Raw genomic sequence first — 19,778 nt, 5'->3', positions numbered from 1 at the left:
AAGAAGAAATTCCCTAACAGGCTGCCTCCTCCATTTTTCATTCCCTAGAATTGGTGCTTTCAATACAGTTGGAACTTCTACAGATCACAGACATTGTTTGCCCAGGCTGACCAATCTTTGAGGCAGGTTTTTTTCCCTTCAAGATACTTCATGTTAACAGCTTGAGGGCGTTCAATCAGCACTGCTTTGATCTCGGCTGGAACTATAATTATTTAACATTGTTACATGGATTTCTATAATCCACCCCACCATTAAATCCCTTTTACACCCTCATCTTCTGAGGCCTAATCTGCATCCATACACTTAGTTTGTCTTCTCCGCTGGTCTCATCAGGAGCCTGCATTCTCCCACATCCTGACTGATGGTTTTCTCTCTCTCTTTTTTCCCCTCTAATGAAATCATTTTCTTACAAATTGAAAACTGCAAAAAATGTCTTATGCATTTGCTCTATTTTTAAGAGCTCCCTATTGAATAGCAATATCATCCACCATTCATTGCAAACTTTTTCCCCCAATCCTATAAAATTCATTTACTCAGCAGAGGTTTTATTAAAATAATGATAAGCATATATGTGATTTTTAAAGAGAATTTCTGTAAAAGCATATAAAATAGAAAGCATCAAATGTGGTTTTTTGAAAACACAGGAGGAAAGATTTGGTAACATTTTGCACTTTCTTATTTCTTCTTCAGAAAGTGAACTGAGCTGTTCTGGATGGGCCATAAAACTGGAAGGTATAAAGCCAATTGAAAATAGAGATCTTCTGGGAACAATTCTGCAAGAATGTCTGAAGAGGTCTGTGGAAGGCAAGTCCCAAGGAGAAAAGGAAAGAGAGATAAGAAGGCTGTTCTGCAAAACTGCGAAGCCCTCAGAAAAAACAAAGGGAACAGAGAAGACAGCCTAGCGGGGAGGCGGGGATTTTGTACTTTCCTAATTCTGGCATGTGCATTCCTCACAAAATTCATGGCTATCAGCTCATTCAAGAGTTCACTTACAATATGTTGGTTGGGCTAGATTCTTCAAGCATTTAAGTGTAGACGCTAAGAGGTAAATGCAGCTTTCTCAATTTGAAAAGGATGGCAATAAAATATGCAGTCATCTGTAGAAGAGATAAGATTATCTTCCTTTTTGGAAAAAAAAAATGTAACAGCCTTAGAACACAGAAAATTTCCATCACATTCTCTCATTAAGAAGCAACCCAAGGCCACCTGGATGAATAAGACACTTTTCATTTCACCCACACATGAAGAACCCTAAAGTCATGAGATTTTGCAGTTAGCTATTTATTTGTTTGCTAGTTTGTTTGTTTAGAGATAAATGAATAAATATGTTGTCCTGAGTTAATCGGAGCTTCTCTTCTTCAATTGCAAGTTTTTAATCCAGCATTGCTATTATTGTAATACTGCTAATAACCAATCATTAAAAGTGATCATCCTTTCTTTCCTTCAAAGAGCATGTAACACAAAAGTTATATATATACACACACACACACTATAGAAAACTATATGTGTTTTTATAAACTATATATACACCCACATATATAGCTTATAAAAACTCTATATATGTATATACGTGTATATATATATACACAGACATATATAGTATTAAATATAGAGAGATGGTTTATATACATATATAAAGTTACCTATAATGTTGATCAATTAAGAAATGAATATAAAGGCAGACTTGCAAACACTGGCTGCAAGGAAGCTTAAAATTATATTTTCAGTCCATTTTAAGCAACTATCTTGGACTCTATGGTTTAGTTACCCATGCAATTATATTATTCTTGTCTCTGCCATTTTCCTATCTATGTTTTCTTTTATCTGCTTTAATAATTTATTCCACCATTTTATTTATTTTTTATTATTTATCTCAAATCCACTGCAGAATGAAGCTGAGCATAAGGAGCACCTGACTAAATTACATTTTTCAATCTGAAATATTTTAGCACTTCAACTTGAACTGAAGCTAGTATCATTTTACTCTCATCAAGGACGTTGAATCGAATAAACGACTTTTATTTTTTGAACAACATAGATACAAACGGATTTGCTATTTTTTTGGCCATTCAGAAATTAAAGAAATATAATGGGGAAGAAGATACAAGGTTGAAGCAAAATTTTAGACGAAAAAAAACTGTATACAAAATAAGGATCATGACGGTGCTGATGATGATGTCATGGTTATATTGCTTACACAACACTTAGTGTCAGGCACTCTTTTCATTAATTCACTTACATAATATAAAGCCCTATGAAGCATGTATATAGCACTCCCATTGTAGAGATAGAAAGTTGACAGGCAGAAATATTAAGTAATTTGTGCAAATTTACTGAGCAGGGGAATGGAGCAGCAGAATTTGAAGGCAATTTTCATCTGAGATTCTGTCTCCCATTACCTTTACCTTCCTTCCCTGGAATTTGACTTGTAACCTTAGTCTCTCCCTCGTCCAGCCTTCTTCGCACAGGAAGCTTTGCAGAGGGAAGCAGTAAGGTCAGGCCTGACTTTTTCCTCTGTTAGCAATGAAACCAGGTAAACCATTTAAGGGTTCTAAGACTTAACATCCTTAGCTATAAAATAGGGATTACATATTGGGACTGGAGCCAAGGTGCTCTGGAGCCTGGAGAACCAGTGACTGGAGCCAGGGTGCTTGATGAATGGTGGAGGTTACTAAGATTACTATGTGCTTTCCAGGATGAAGACACATAAATGATGAGCTAAACACAGAAACCAAAATGTTGTGCATTGGAAAGGAAACAATTCTCAAAATTTTATTAAAACATAAATTAAACTTAATAAACAGGTTTAAAGAAAAATAAATCATATTGTTCCTTGCTTATATTTTAGGGAAGAAGAAAGAACTCCAATTAGGTAGGGGAATCTCAAAATATGGTAGCAAATAATAAGTGCGACAATCAAGAAGAGCTCATTTTATGAAAAACAGATAAATGGAATGGTGACATACACACAATCTCCGGAGACCAGGCTGCTTAATTTTGATTCCAGGATTATCTGCTGTGTGATTTTAGGCAAGTTCCTTAACATTCCTATACCTCAGTTTCCTGATTGGTCAAGATGAGAATAGTACCCCTAAAGTTATTATGGGGAAATCAATGAGAACTTGTTCGCTCTTATATCTCTCATGCCTATAACAGTAACCGGCACGCAGTAAACTCTTAATACATAGTAGATACCAGAGATGGGAATGAAAAAGAGAACGCTAAAAAGATCACAGAAGAGGAAGCATTTCCAAAAAGTAGAATTTTACAACCTCAACATTAATCCTAGATAGTTGTTTTATCATTTCAAAAGAATAATACTCCGAAAAATAAATGCTTTAGGACCACTGATTTACTAAGTTTACCTTTAAGCCCTTTTATTTGAATGATTTAGAATTTCTGAAAATGACTATCAGTGAGCCTAACCGGATGACATATCCTGAATCCTACAGATTTAATAGTAAAAGCCCAAAGGAAATCAGGAGAATTATTAATTTCAGGTAATTTTAAATCATGGTTGAAATATTTCATGCATTTTTATAAGTTAAATATAATGCCATCTTCGTTTTACTGTATTTGAATATCTGGCATTTCAAGTTTTTTTATTTTACCATGCTTACTTTAAGAGTAAAGAATGAGTCAAATCCAGAGAGCTGAATTGACTAACAATCTCTTTTAATTTTAAAATGTGCTAAAATATTCCGCTATATATTAATCATGAATTATTGACATGAAATAGTAGCCTTAAGCTATGAGTTCCTAAAATAATTTATTTCCATTTTCTAGGCCGTAAAGCTATTTTATAAGAAATTAATTTTGCCACATAATGGTAATTATGATTTTTTTATAAATGAATAATTCAAGCTTTTCAAAAATGTCTACTTGTTCTTGATAATCAAAATTTTTTTCTATTATCCACACCAATATGTCAAAGATATCAAAAAAGTGCATTATATGTAGTTGAGTGCTTTTTAAAATCTCATATTTCAAAATTTAATATGGAATATAAAATAATTGTTACATTTAATAAGTTAAAATAGTTAAAGTATTTTTTCACAATGCATGGAGCATTTTTTTTTCTTTTCAGGATAATAAGTGGTTCATTTTGTATGTATAACCATAAGAAAACTCTTGCTTTTACTTGCTTTATACTGCTCAGACAAAGCAAGGTAAAAGTACTTCCTCCTTCACTTTCAACGCATTCTCATACTGAACACAAATACTTACTAATGATGTGGACACCTTTCATTTTACCCAAATTTCTTAAAAGCCTATTGCCTGAGTGTCTAATGCAAGCCCTCAACTCACTCCTAACCCCATTTCGCCCTCCATATGATGCCAGGTGGGCCATGCTCCCCGTGCCTGCGATGCTCGAATGCCTTTTCCTCTCCTCTCACTTTCCACCTGTTGGATGTTTCCATGTTTATTAAGGCAAGTGGCCTTAACTGGCCTTTCAGAGCAAAAGAGATGCCTCCTTCTCTGGGTTTCCTATGTGTTCTTCCCTCATTTGTCAGCTTTGGGTAAACTTCCCCAGTTTTGCCTCAAGTAAAGCCTCTTCCTTTTGAGACCTTCTTTATTCTCCCTAAATTCCCCAGGATTTGGAAGAGCCAGCAGATCTGTTAGGCCACTGGAGTCCCAGCTTTGCTTGCTATGTTTTGGTGTCACTATTGAAAACCTTTCCTGCACAAGAAAATTGATTTGCCTTCTCCACTGAAGTGATACCCAAACAGCTTCTGCTCCTATACAACCTTAGGCTGCAGGGTTCCACTCACTTAATCAACACTCACATCTCAGCTTAGTCATTCTTTCCCAGAGCAGGACCCCAGGGAATGCTATCTGGTACCAGAGGGTTCTAGATTTAGGAACAAGGGGTGAGGGAAGCAGCCCTCTCTCTTAAACCCAAAGGCCCTAGTGTTGAGTCCTGGCTTTATCTGCCTTCCAGAAATCTTCCCTTGTTGTCTTTTTCCTGACAGCAGACTTTGGTTACAGACACCGTATCCACTCCACTATGGACTGAACTGTGTTCCCCCAAAACTCATATATTGAGGCCCTAATACCCAATGTGACTCTCTTTGAAGGTATAGCCTTTAAGGAGGTAATCGTGGTTAAATGAGATCATAAGGAGAGGACTCTAAGCCAGTAGGAATGCTATCCATGTAAGAAGAGGAACACACACCAGGAGTCCTCACACACGCAGAAGAAGTAAGGCGAGGACGCAGCAAGAAGACAGCCATCTGGAAGCTAGGAAGAGAGGCCTCACTAGAAACCACGCCTGCTGATACCTTGATTTTGGACTTCCAGCCTCCAAAACCATGAGGAAAAAAATAGTTGTTGTTTAATCCACCCAGTCTGTGGTATTACATTATGGGAGCCTGAGCAGGCCAATACATACCCCAAATTGGGGGGGAAGTAGTGGAGTTTGGTTGATCACCACAGAGAGAGCCCCTACGGTACATATGCCAATCAGTCTCTTACCTCCTTCCAGGGTTCGGAGATTTCCTAGACAGGGAGTATTCATCACAAAGTGACAAAACGCCCTCCCCTGCCACCACACACACACCCAGTTTGGAAGGTTCTGGTTCCTATTTGTCTTGTATTTGCATAATTAACAAGAATTACTCAGCTGGGGCAACATGGTGAGACCCCATCTCTACAAAAATAAAAACAAAACAAAACAAAACAAAAAACTAGCTGGGCATGATTGTGTACACCTGTGGTCCCAGCTATCTGGGAGGCTGAGGTGGGAGAATAGTGAGCTGTGGTTGCACTACTGCACTATAGCCTGAGTGAAGGAGTGAGATCCTGTCTCAGAGAAAGAAAAAAAGAAGGGCCATTCAAGTGACTTCTTTAATAATAAGAAAACAGTTTGTAGAATATTTTTCATGCCCAGTTATAGCATTAGAATTGGTGAGAATAATTTCTTTAAAGTTTTTTTCCTTTATCACCCTATTAAGAAACTGTAGCTTTAATCATATTACTATAATTATTGTTTAATGGCAAGGGAACCCGATGTCCCCCTTATTCAACTTACAGAGTAAAAAAAAAAATGTTCTCTACTAAGGAATATGATAATGTTCTGGAAAACATCTAATTAAAAAAATAGAACTGAAAGAGCAAAGACTCTGAAGATGGAAAATGCTTCTCTTTTTTCTTTTCTTTTGGCTTGCTTTTCTTTTAATTGGTTTTATAGAGAAAATATAACTAAAAGTAATGTCATATGAAATAATGCATTGCTTATTAAAAATACATACTGAAAATATGCACTGTCAATTTCAGATACTCGATCATTTTTATATTATTTGGCATACAGCCTACTTAATTCTGTAAGTGGCAACATGTCTCCATCCCTGATAGAATATATTTGTCTATTTGTTGTTTTCATTTTAGTTTATATTATTAATACAATGTTCAAAAATGTAACAATCTTCATTGATTAATATGGAAAAGGTAATGGGGGGAAAACAAATTTTTTTTTTTAAATTTCATTCCATCGGTAAGGTTGTAACTATCTTTACACGGAGTGTAACATTCATTTCAACTGATTCTCTGCCATGAAAACAAAAAGGAATCTTTGATTCTTTGTGTATTTACCCAAAGATAAAGGTATGTTTAAGATGAAATATGCTCTTTTCTTTGCTTCCTTGTATGTGACCTTGTATTAAATTTTTAAAAATTTGAAAACATGCAACACTTTGCAATCTTCTTTTAACTACACCTAATATACGGCCTATGGGAATTTTGTCAAAAAGACTCTGCTGTAGGCAAGAAGTTCAGAGGACATCCCTTGAGGCTCCTTTCTTATTCCCTTCAAACTCTCCAAAAACTTCCAACAGCCAAGAGCCAAGTCAGCCTTACTTCCAAACACCAGACAAGACCAGTAAGGCCACCAGGGTCCCTGGTTAGATTTCTTTGCTAATCTTTTACCAAACCCTTTTATTGTTGCCTTTATATAGTTGGTAGATGTAACGCATCTTCAATAGGCAGCCTCGTGTCTAAATCTGGAGTCCCTTCTCTGCCTGCAGGAAACTGTATTTTCCCTTGTCTTTCAGAGAGTCTGTCCTTTCCTCAGGTATGAGAGTGACAGGAAGGACAGTGCCTTCCAGGTAGCAGGTCTAGCTGGGAAGTGAAGGCTTCTCTGCAGGCAAAATGAAGGCATGTTTACCACACATGCTATGGAATTAGACTTGCAAAAAACAAACAAACAAACAAAAACCATTTTCTATCTATGAGTAACAACTTAAAGTGGGTCCAATGTGAATTTACCACTCCCTTGGGATTGCTTGACGAGATCATTATTTCCTGTGTTACCTCATCAGCATCATGTCTTACCACCAGCATCACACTGCACCTTGTGAATGCCTCTATCACTGTACCTGCAGCCATGTGTTTTAATTATCTCATCATTTGTCTATCTTCTCCTTTGTACTGTGAGCTTTTGAAGGTAGACTAAGTCATCGCTTGATCCTGGGAGCCTACTGCATAGTTCTTCTTCAATAAATGTTTGAACTAATTAAATTAATTAATTCAATGTAGGTCTACCAAGGTGCAGGGGAAGAAGTACAAAATCTAGAAAGCATATGTAAGTTACATTTATGAGTGAATAAGTTGCAAGCTCCAAGTATCAATCTTAGAAACAAGTGCACGAGTTTATTATAAAGACAAAGATATGATAACACCCAAGGTCCAAATGTGCTACTGAGGTTAAAACAACAACAAAAATACAATAACAACATACTGGCTGTTATCTGTTTGGCTACTGAAAAAGAAAGCATACCTCTAACATATCAAATGCATAGTACAAATGTATATTATATAATTTATTGTTAGCAAATGTAATATATCAAGCACATTAAAAATGATAAACCTCACAAAAATCATAAGCTATTTGATAAACCAAAGTTATTGAGAGACAAAGGTTGAAATGATGAAATTTAAAAGAAATAACACGGCCAGGCACAGTGGCTCACGTCTGTAATCCCAGCACTTTGGGAGGCCCAGGCGGGTGGATCACTGTCCTGGCTAACACGGTGAAACCCGGTCCCTGATAAAAATACAAAAAAGTAGCCAGGCATGGTGGTGTGAGCCTGTAGTCCCAGCCATTCAGGAGGCTGAGGCAGGAGAATCGCTTGAACCCAGGAGGCAGAGGCAGGAGAATCGCTTGAACCCAGGAGGCAGAGGTTGCAGTGAGCCGAGATCATGCCACTGCACTCCAGCCTGGGCAACAGAGCAAGACTCCGTCTCAAAACAAACAAGCAATAAAAGAAATAATACTATGGAAAACCTGAAGAAAAACTAAAACAATTTAATAAAGCTAATGGATAGTAGATTCAGAGTAGTTTAATACAGGAATACAAATTTCTCTGGAAGCATACCCCTAAATTCAGAAGTCTGGAAAATTCTTAGGCAAAAATAAGAGGTAAATGATAATGAATAATTTTAATCAATTACCAGAGAGTTTTAAAGAAGTACTTTATATATTAATTTACCAAGAAAATTTATTTTACATATTTATTTGACAATAAATATTTTATATGTTTATTTATCAATAATGGTTGTTTACTACAGCTGATTCCATGTGCTTGTTTTTCCCTCTCATTTGAACCTACCACAGTCTGGTTTCTGCCACCAGAGCTCCATGAAATAGTTCTAGATAAAATCACTAATATCTGAATGTCATTAAATTTGAGGAAATTCTTAAATCTCCATCTTGGCCTCTCAGCACCATTTAAGCCAGGCATAGCCCCTTCCTTCTTAAAAAAAAAAAAAAAAAAAAAAAAAAAAACATTTTCCTGGTTTTCCCCATCTTCTCTGGCCACTGCTTATCAGTCTTCTTCGATGACTCTTCTTCCTCCAGCCTTCCCCTAAAGATAGGGAATTTCTGTCTCCTATCTCTAGGGGATAGAGGTTTGTTTTGCAGCCCTCTGGTTTATATTTCTATACTAGGCAATTTCATCTTCTCCCAAGAATTCCACTGCCATGAGTACACTGCTAACTCTCCAATTTCTATCTCTACCCCAGACCTTTCTTCCAAGCCCCTGGCTATATTACCAATGTTCTACTCAACAGCTCCATTTGGATATCTCAAATAAATAAAAAACGTGCCATATTAAAAATCCAACTCATCATCTTACTCCATAAACATGCCTTTCCTTTAGTCTTTCTTACCTCAGTAAATGGTGTCAAAATATTCTACATAGAGAAAGCCACATATAATGACACTAACAAATATATAAAGTGCTCTCTACAAGCCACTGTGATCTCTTGATAAGGCCAGTGAATTTTTATTTCCTTCTGTCCACTCTCTACATAGTCATCAGAGTCGTTTCTTTTTTTATTCTTAATGCAAATATGAGCATGTGACTTCTCTGAATTATATGTCTTCAGATTGGCTTTGAGTTTAAATCCAATAATAGTATTACAGACTACAAGGCACTGAAGAATCTGAACCCTGCTTCATCTTATACCACTCTCTTGGTTGGTGTTCTTAGCTCCAGTCACAATGGCCTTGAATTCACCTTCCTTCTTGTGACAACGGTTTTGAAAATGCTGCATATTCTGCCCAGGTTATTCTAATCCCAGTTTTTGCTCAAACCCCCCTCCCACGTTCTGTCCAACTAATAATGCCTTTTTCTCTTTCAGATCTTAATTTAAATAAATACTTTACACCCCTTTTACCTAGATTGAGGTATTTAAATACCAGTTGAGTATCTCTTATCTGAAATGCTTGGAACTGGAAATATTTTGGATTTTAGATTTTTTTAAAATTTTTGGAATATTTGCATTACTTGTTGAGCATCCCAAACCAGAAAATCAAAATTCCAAAATGCTTCAATGAGCATTTCTTTTGAACACCATGTCAGCACTCAGCATTTTGGATTTTGAATTTTCAGATTTGAGATGCTCATCTTGTACCAAATCCCAGGAATAGTAACCCACGATCCTTGGAGAAACAGCTCACCCCAGGTTTAGAACAGAAAACTAACAAGATGAACCTCTGACATTTTATCATGCCAGGTGTAAACAGGCTATCAAAGTCTATTATGTTCATATCAAAATGTCTCAGAAACCACCCTGAGGTCTTAGTCACTTTTGGAGGGTGAAGGCACCAATTCACTATTCCAAAAATTTTTAAATAATGAGAACGATGCATTTATCCTCCCCTTTCTTTATGAACAGTATTTAGGCAAAACCAAATAGTGGACGAAGGGAAGATTTTCATAAGATAATAATTTTAGCTAATAAATTCACATAAAAAACGACAAAATGTGAAAACCAGCATTTTGCAAATCCTACAGATACAATGGATCCTGGCAATAATTGTTAGGGAAAAGTTGATCAGAAACTTCACAAACACCGGATCAGGCTGAAACACCTAAATCACCTGATACACGATACTATCACTGCAAGTGTAAGTTAGTGATAGCACAAGTGAGCATTCCTACCACATAGTACATCACACACTTGTACTGATAGTGCATTGGAGCATCCAGTGGGGCACCCAGTCTTTATGTGCCTGCTGATATAAAGCAGTAAAAAGCACCAATCAATGTGTAGGCAGTACTGATGCCCACCATATCGAACCTGAATTTATTCAAGGATCTAGATTAACAACCAATGTACAAGAAATGTGGGGTATCGAAGAACATGCTACACAACACCACCAGGATGCAATCTACCCAATTTAGAATATGAAAAATACTCCAGGAGAAATTAATTCATTTCCACAAATAAGTGTGTGTATGGGGGTGGGGGGGTGAGTGTAGGGGGAGAGAGACTGCTCTCCATTCAAAAAGACTTTTCATATAAACCAATACATGGATCTTTATTGAATCCTGATTCCAATAAACCAACCCGAGACATTTTTTGAGATAAGTAGGGAAGTTTGAAAATGAATTGAGTTTTAGATAATATTAAGAATATTTTTATGTGTTATATTGATATTTGTTTAAAACAAAAGTCCTCATTTATTAGAGAGACTATCAAAGTACCCATCAGTGAAATGACATGATTTCTGAAACTCGCTTTAAAATACTCTAGACACTTTGGGAGGCTGAGGCGGGTGGATCACTTGAGGTCAGGAGTTTGAGACTAGCCTGGCTGACATGGTGAAACCCCATCACTACTAAAAATAAAAAAAATTACCTGGGTGTGGTGGTGCACTAGGGAGGCTGACGCAAGAGAATCACTTGAATCCAGGAGGCGGAGGTTGCAGTGAGCTGAGATGGGGCCACTGCACTCCAGCCTGGATGACAGGGCAAGACTCCATTTCAAAAAGAAAAAAACAAAACAAAACAAAACAAAACAAAACAAACTCCACAAAAAAAAATTTAGAAGGAATTGATGAAATCAGATTAGCTAAAAGTTGATAACTTTTGAAGTTGGGCAATGGGTACATGGAAATTCATTGTACTCTTCCCTCTTCTTTGATGCGTGTTTAAAACTTTGCATATTAAAGTATAAAAAATAAAAATAAAAACAAATTAAGTTAAAAATGATTGGTCCTCACAGAAGTCATTACTGAATCTCTTTCCACCAGACTGGGCTGGCCCCACCACTGATAATATAGTTTTATGGTATCATTTAAGTTACTTCTAGAGAACAGATATCACATATGCAATAAGAACTCAAAAATCATTATTAAAACAATTTTCAATTTCTGGTAGAACATACACTCTCTGAAGTTGAGACCACTCTGGTTTATTTACTGCTGTATATCCTAGGGCCTACCACTGAGTGTTGCATATAGTTGATACTAAATATGTAGTTGAAAACATAAACTTGCCCTAACTAATTTATCTGTGTACTCAGTCAATATTACCCTTCTAGTAATTTAGTTCCAAATTTGTGGCACATTAATATCAAATTGTTTATATCTCTATGCATCTATTTTATTTTTCATGATTTTAAACTACTTCTAATGCATATCGTGTTGATCTTTACTTATATTTTAAGCCCACTTAAGTTATTTTTAAAACCAGACAAAATAAAAACAAAACAGGTTTACTTCTGTCTTTCAGCTTTCCAGATACGAGAGTCAATTTATTCCCACATATATTTGCAGAGCACAATACTGGTACAAGGAAATCAATGCCAATAATCCCTGGTCCAATATAAATATTTAATGCATAATTTTGGATTTTGTTTGTTTGTCGTTTTGTTTTGTTTTGTTGTTGTTGTTGTTTGAGACAGGGTCTCATTCTGTTGCTCAGGCTGGAGTGCAGTAGCAGGATCACAGCTAACTATAGCGTCAAATTCCTAGGTTCAAGCAATCCTCCTGCCTCAGCCTCCCAAGTAGCTTGGACCACAGGTGCCAGTCACCACGTCTGGCTAATTTTTTTTTAATTTTTTGTAGAAATGAGGGTTACACAATATTGCCCAGGTTGGTCTCAAACTTCTGGGCTAAAGAGATCCTCCCACCGAGGCATCCCAAAGCACTGGGATTACAGGCATGAGACACCGTGCCTGGACAGTGCATACATTTTAATAATGGAGGTTATAAAAAGAATGGCAAAGATATTTCTTATATACCAATTCCTACTGACTCGTAGTGTCTTTCTAAAGTGCCCTGTTGAGATGCATTCTAAGCTGAATTATGGTTCAATGAGAAAGAACACAGTAAAACCCTGTTAGTGGACACAACTGGGGTGGATAGTGGTTATTCAAACCATAGAAATGTTTTTAAAATAGCGTTATAAGCATTATATTTTACTTCATAATGCATAAAAGCATCAAACTTTTGATATAGGGTCTAGAATTTTATATAGACCAACCAATTTGTGTTTCACTTGTATAAACAGCATTCACATCCTTTATGTATGATTTCTAGTTTGTTTCATTAGAATGGAGGATGTAAAAGCTTTTGCAAAGCTATTTAAGTGAAGTTTCTTTAATATTTTTTAAGATTTTTCTCGCAAATTATTCAAAGTTTTCTGACCATACCTAGATTTTTTAGTGATTTTCCTTTATCCAGTCTTTTGAAGGTTTCAACACAGTTTTCATAGAAATAATATATTTTTGTGAACATATTTCATAGGTTTAGACAATATTTAAAATAAATTAAAAATTATAGTAAAAAGTATGCCTGGGAAGCATATAAGTGACTGCCCACATAGTTTCTTTCTAACTCCTGGCTCCTGTGTCAGTTTGCTGAGTGGCTGAAATAACAGGAATTCATTGTTTCACAGTTCTGGAGGTTAAAAGTCCAAGATCAAGGTGTCAACAGCAATGGTTCCCTCCGAGGGCCGTGACGAAGTATCTGTTCCATGCCTCTCTCCTCTAGCTTCTGGTGGTTTACTGGCAATCTTTAGCTTTCCTTGGCATGTAGAAGTATCACTGGGGTCTCTGCCTTTATCTCCACAAGGCATTCTCCTGCATGTCTCCCAGAGAAGAGCAGTTATACTGGATTAAGGGTCCACCCTACTTTACCATGACCTCATCTTAACCAATTATATCTCCAACAACCCTATTTCCAAAGAACACCACATTCTGAGGTACTGAAGGTTAGAATTTGAACATATAAATTTGGCGGTATAGAACCCAACCCAAAATAGCTTTCATCAGTAAGTTTTAGAGAGGGAGCTTCTACTGTAAATAATTGGTGAATTGTCATATATTTGGGGGACCATAAGATAATTATAAAATTTGACACTGTATCCATTTTCCAGTACTGTGTCTCATGAAAAGGTCACTGCAATGAAAAGGTCCAAGGAAAATTTATCTCAAATTCATTATCTTTAACTTGAATTTCTCAATTTAACTTATGTAAACAAATTAGATGTTTGCAAACTCTAAAGCCACTATCTAAATATACTTAGTTCCCATTCTTACACAGCTGAAGAAGTATAATCATCATAATAGTAATAATAAATTGGTATACTTTATAAAGTTGTTTATGAATCAAAGACATTAGCTGTCTTTCCAGTGATCCAACCTACTTCTTTTTTTCTTTTCGGTTGTGTTTATGTCTGTCCTAATTCTATACGAGAGTGCAAACTGGAGTAGGGAATAAAAGAGAACTTTTTTACTGTGTTCATGTGGCATTCTGTTCTACAAAGAGTCAGGCTTTCATCTTTTAATCCGATATCCACTTAACTACACTACAGAAGATTTATTTTTTACCCCCTCTTGTTTCATAAAGGGCTCAAAAGTCTGTACCAGTTTTTGACACTTTGTTATAATATTTTCCTGACCCCCCCAATACACACACGTGAGCACACACACACATACACACACATTCCTCTCTGCCTCATTTTCATATGGACACAAAGCATTGAGATAAAATGATGGTTCATTATAGTGGTACAGAGCTCTTATCTTCATCCGGCAAGAGTCATTTCCTTCCAAAGATTGAAATGCAAATGTGAAAATTAATGATAACTGCATTATCTGATAGCAGAGATAATACCAATTCACTGTCAGAGTAATACACAGTCATTCTAGGATTTCCTCCGCTTCTCACAATATTCTTCTTACTGTCAGACTATATCTATGGTTAACTATGTTTCATAGGTTTCTGTTAATTTACTTCAAATGGCATTTCCCAGATCTTATATCTACCACATTTTCCCAATCAAAAAGGAAACGAAATCAGAACTGTAATCTTCAAGCCCTTCTTTGGACTAGTAAAGAGGGGGAAAAAGCTGTATCATTAAGTATGTGCTTCTATCTCATAGTGGTCTTCTGGCTACAGTTTCACTTTATGCAAAAGTGATCATCTTACTAGTTTAAAGTACAAAGCAGAACTTGCCTGATCATCTGTATATATCCATAATGTTGAACAGCAACTGTATAAAGCAACTTATTTACAGATACCTTGACCAATTTTTAGTCAAGATGCAACAAGTAGACAGGTCTGATTTTGCCCTAGACATTTATTTTTGAAAATTTATTTACATTAAAAATTCTTGAATTGAATCATGTTTTAAGTCGGGTGGAATAGAACATACTTAATATAATACTACGATGACTTTTACATTGCAAAATCATTTGCCAAATTAACTCACTGCAACTAATGTTTAACAAGGACTTATTACATGTAAGGCATTGTAATGGCCACACAGGTACAATTGCTGAAATGATAGTAAAAGTAATATTAAGAGTAATTAATTGAGCACTTAGGAAGCTCTGAGATCCATGCTTTAGATGTAAAATCTCATTAATGAGGTAGTTATTATTATTAGCCCTATTTTACAAACAAGGAAACTGAGGCCTTGGAGTGTTAATAGCTTGCTCAAAGTCACAAAATTGGTAAGTGGCAGAACCAAGATATAAACAGAGGGAATGTTTTTGGTCTTCTCCATTCATGACATTACCCCAAAATAATTTACCTTTGATGGATACTCTGACTTATCAGCGTAGCAGCAAGTTTTAATATTTGAAAATGTATAATACAAAAAATGATTACTAATTTTATTCTATTAATTCATCAAATCATCAATATAGTGTTTGATTTTCTACTTCATTTTTATTGAAATGACCCAAAGCTTAACATATAAATATTAAAATCTATTTAAATAGAGGTATATACTTATCCTGAAAAGTTTGTGTCAAAGAATTTCAATACCTGCTCAAAATGTTATACCTGTGTATGTCTGCATTAACACGTTATGGGGGTGGGTACATGTACTTATTTGCATATTTAAGTAGCATGATATTTTCCTTTATTAGAGCTCCTGGAAGTTTCAATTATAGGTGCTATAAGCCTGATGGTAAGACCAAGATTTCATGCAATATTGTACCAGACAAATCAGATTTTCACTATTCTCAAGTGTAAAAAGTAGTAACCATGTTTTAATAAGGTAATTCAGAGAATTAGCATACTGAAAGTTGATGTAAGTAAGATGTGACTTTTAAGGTGCTTGTTTCATAAAGGTAGATGACAGATTTATAAAGATTTACCTAAATTTTCTTTCCCTAGTCTCCTTCTAAATACGAGTACATAAAACAGACTTCGGTCATGGAATGTGGTTCTTAAGATCGCCAGGGATGTAAACACTATTTTCAAAATAAGGTCAACATTCCAACCATTGGTCAGTCTGAAAAGACAGAGTGAAAAGTGTTTAACAAAGTTCAGTCCTAGGGTAAGGGAAGACCACTTACATTTAGCAAGTCCTATTCTCTCCCAAGTTCTGTGCTAGATACTTTGTAAATATCATCTCTTTCAAATCTCATCCAAATCACAGTATTTCAAGCTATTATTATTCCCATTTTAAAGATAAGGAAACTGAAGCTTGGCCTGAACTTCTGAACTTAACATGCCAGAATCTAAAATCTGTACACTTCGTTCTGTAGTTTAAACCATACTCTACTCTCCATTCTATGAGATGCTTAATTATTGCATCAGTGACTCAAATATGGTACATGAATAATTAAAGAAGCCCACAGGAGGGAAATGACATCAAAAAAATGAGAATACAGACAGCATCATGTTACACCTTGAACTTCTCCCAAGTGCTTTTAACAATTATTACAATAAATGCAAGATAAATATTTATTGAATAATTAGACATATAAGAATATTGGTAAACTGAAGAACTTGTGAGAGTGATAAAACACAAAATTTGTGAGGACAAAGAAAAGAAAAGATGTTTACTAAAAAGAAGACAGATAAGATAAATAAAATATAGGCAAAGACAGATGAAAAACCAGAATAGTGAAGAGCAAATGTTCTGTGAATTAGATTCCAGCAAAGAAGTGTCCAAGTAAAATTTTATAAGGAAGAAAGAACAATTACATTAAAAAACAGACTTGAGAGGTACTGAAATAAGGAGATAATGACTTTTATATTGGCCTGAACCTTACTAGCTTAGTGTGTCTAGCTTTTCACTCAAACCATGAAAGATTCATAGGAACTTCAAGTATACTTAAACAGGAATCACAAACATTTAAACATGAAAGAATGTCACCATAGAAATGTTTACATGTAAGATAATTTTCTTAAAGATTGTTTAGGTTCCACTTAATCATAACAGCTAACAAAGGTGTGAGCAATAGTGATAACAAAACATATCTTTTAGTTGAATAACATAAGGGAAAAAGTACTTTCCACTGTGGAATCTGCATTTGATAAAATGGAACACTTCAGACAGGAGTTGATTCATTATTTAATTCAGCCATCAAGAAAGGTTGTGGAGTCGTCGTCAATCAAACTCTTTTAAAAAAAGATAAATCCTGATCCATCTTAAATGACGTCAGCTCTATGCCTCAAATTCTTTAGATAATTTTCCCATTCTTTGACTCTGTTCTATTTTTAGAGAAAATCATCTCTCTTAGGGTGACTGTCAGAACTGAGGTGGAGAACCTTAAAATTAGAAGACCTTGAAATCCAAATCTGTTTTAATACCTCATATCTTAATCAATAATTTGCGGCTAAACTCAATTAGTATGACAAAACTTTTCTCTTTATTTCATCAGACATACTAGTGGGCATTAGAAACTCTAAAGGTTCGGCTTCAAGACTCAACAACTGCAAAGCCACAATAATGATCACTGGCATTTCATGTATATGATCTGATTTAATTCTCTAAGAGTTGTTAATATTAGTTTCTATTTTTTACAAATGAGGATATAGGTAAAGTGAGAACAGGTTTTTGGTTTTTTTTTGCCAAACTTCCAAATTTTTTGCCAAAAATCTCCCAGATAGTGAGTATTAAATCCAGAATTGAACCTAAACCCATGGAATCTAAAGCCTATTTTTTAAAATTAATTTTTAATTTTTGTGGGTATATAGTAGGTGTATATATTCATGGGCATATGAGATATTTTAAGACAGGAAAACAATGTGTAATAGTCATATCAGGGTAAATGGGGTAACCATCAGTAAAGCCCATTTTCCAATATATTTGGAAACTGTCACTAAGAGTTGCACAATTTTCTCTCTGACTACAGTTGGAAAATGCCAATACTATTTCATTAATAACAAAACTTGCAGTAGTAACATCAAAGTAATTGCTGTTTATGCAATAGCGAAAACACGAAATACCCCCTACTTTCTCCCTAATCTCCTGATTAAAGGAAATTAATGAATATTCTACCTTGAAAAGTAAATAAATAGATATTGTTATGAATCAACTTCAATTCAGGGATTTTCATAATAATAAAACCCCTTTTTTGGCTAAATGTGTATAGAGAAAAAAATTGTTATTTATTTTATAATAGACGAAGAAGAAATTTTTTTGTAGGCATACCTGCTTAGAGATACATATTTTCTCTTCAAAGTTTTGTCATAACCATATGTGCCCAGAAAAGAGTATAGTTTTTTTACCAATAGCAAATAAATAAAAACATTAAATTAAATACATTAAATAAATTTAAATGAAAATGGAAAATTCTTCATTTTTAATGACAGCATAATTCTTCACCTTGCTCACTTTCTCTCCCCCTCTTTTTTTAGCCACAAATACAACTTTATTTCTCGAAAAGCTTCCTGAAAAAGGTAGCACTGGGTGTACAGCATGTGTTTGGCATTTTATCCCCTAAAATTTGCTTACTTACTCCCAAGTCACTGGAAAAGCTATGGGCCCCAGACATAAACAAAGATAAAAACCTGCTCCCTACAAATTTTCCCCATCATAAGAGTAAGCCAGAATGTACCTTTTCGCAAGCAGGCATATCTAAAAGGCCAACTAAACTTTTAAATGTAAAAACACTTCTAAATTAACATATACATACTTAATTCTATGAATAAGGAACTATCGCCGGGCACGGTAGCTCACGCCTGTAATCCCAGCACTTTGGGAGGCCAAGGCGGGAGGATCATGAGGTCAGGAGATCGAGACCATCCTGACTAATATGGTGAAACCCCGTCTCTACTAAAAATACAAAAAATTAGCCAGGCGTGGTGGCACATGCCTGTAGTCCCAGCTACTTGGGAGGCTGAGGCAGGAGAATCGCTTTAACTTGGGAGGCGGAGGTTGTGGTGAGCCGAGATCATGCCACTGCACTCCAGCCTGGGTGACAGAGTGAGACTCTGTCTCAAAAAAAAAAAAAAAGAAAAAAGAAAAGAAAAGAACTGTAAGAGGCTGGGTGAAGTGGCTCATGCCTGTAATCCCCTTGGGAGGATGAGTCGGGCAGATCATTTGAGCTCAGGAGTTTGAGACTAGCCTGGGCCACATGGTGAGACCCAGTCTCTACAAAAAATATAAAAATTAGGCAGTTGTGGTGGTGCATGCCTGAAGTCCCAGCTACTTGCGGGGCTGAGGTGGGAGGATCACTTGAGGCTGGGAGGTGGAGGCTGCAGTGAGCCGAGATCATGCCACTCCACCCCAGACTGGGCAACAGAGTGAGACCCTGTCTCAAAAAAAAAGGAACTATAATATATAAAAGTTCACTCACTGTTTTTAAGTTAAAGGTAACCTCCATGACAAAACCTAGATGTTCCGAAAATCTTTTTCCTACTTTTTTTTTTAATCGAGGGAATCTTTCCCCACATTGAGAAGAAGCAGCATGCCATAAGGTGAAAATGCCAGAAGGCTATATTTTCCTTCAAACTCTTAAAATGTGGTAATAAGGTACTTTAAATATAATACATTTTTGATATAAAATCTTGTATAGCATTATGTTATAGTATACAGAATACAAACATTTGTGTGTATGATGAATAACATTAGAAATGACATCATAATAATCAGATATACTGTATCTTCATTTTTGTTTGCATTATATTTTCCAGCTGCTGGTTTCAGAAAATTACTGCTGGAGTTCCTCTCTTCTTCACGTACAGCAGAGAGCAATTTGCAAAGTCATGCAAGGGTGAAAATGTGATTGAAATATAGGGATCT

General features: G+C 35.7%; 1 protein-coding gene across 5 annotated transcripts in view; it reads right to left on the bottom strand.

The window, feature by feature from the left end:
- Window positions 1-19,778, bottom strand: part of ZFPM2 (zinc finger protein, FOG family member 2) — a 483,598-nt gene that overhangs the window by 339,337 nt on the left and 124,483 nt on the right. The gene's annotated exons all lie outside the window — the stretch shown is intronic.

The sequence above is a fragment of the Pan troglodytes genome, chromosome 7, assembly GCF_028858775.2.
Source record: "Pan troglodytes isolate AG18354 chromosome 7, NHGRI_mPanTro3-v2.0_pri, whole genome shotgun sequence".
Taxonomy (NCBI): domain Eukaryota; kingdom Metazoa; phylum Chordata; class Mammalia; order Primates; family Hominidae; genus Pan; species Pan troglodytes.
Note: the sequence above shows the minus strand (reverse complement) of the source record. Positions and strands in the feature narration are given on the sequence as shown.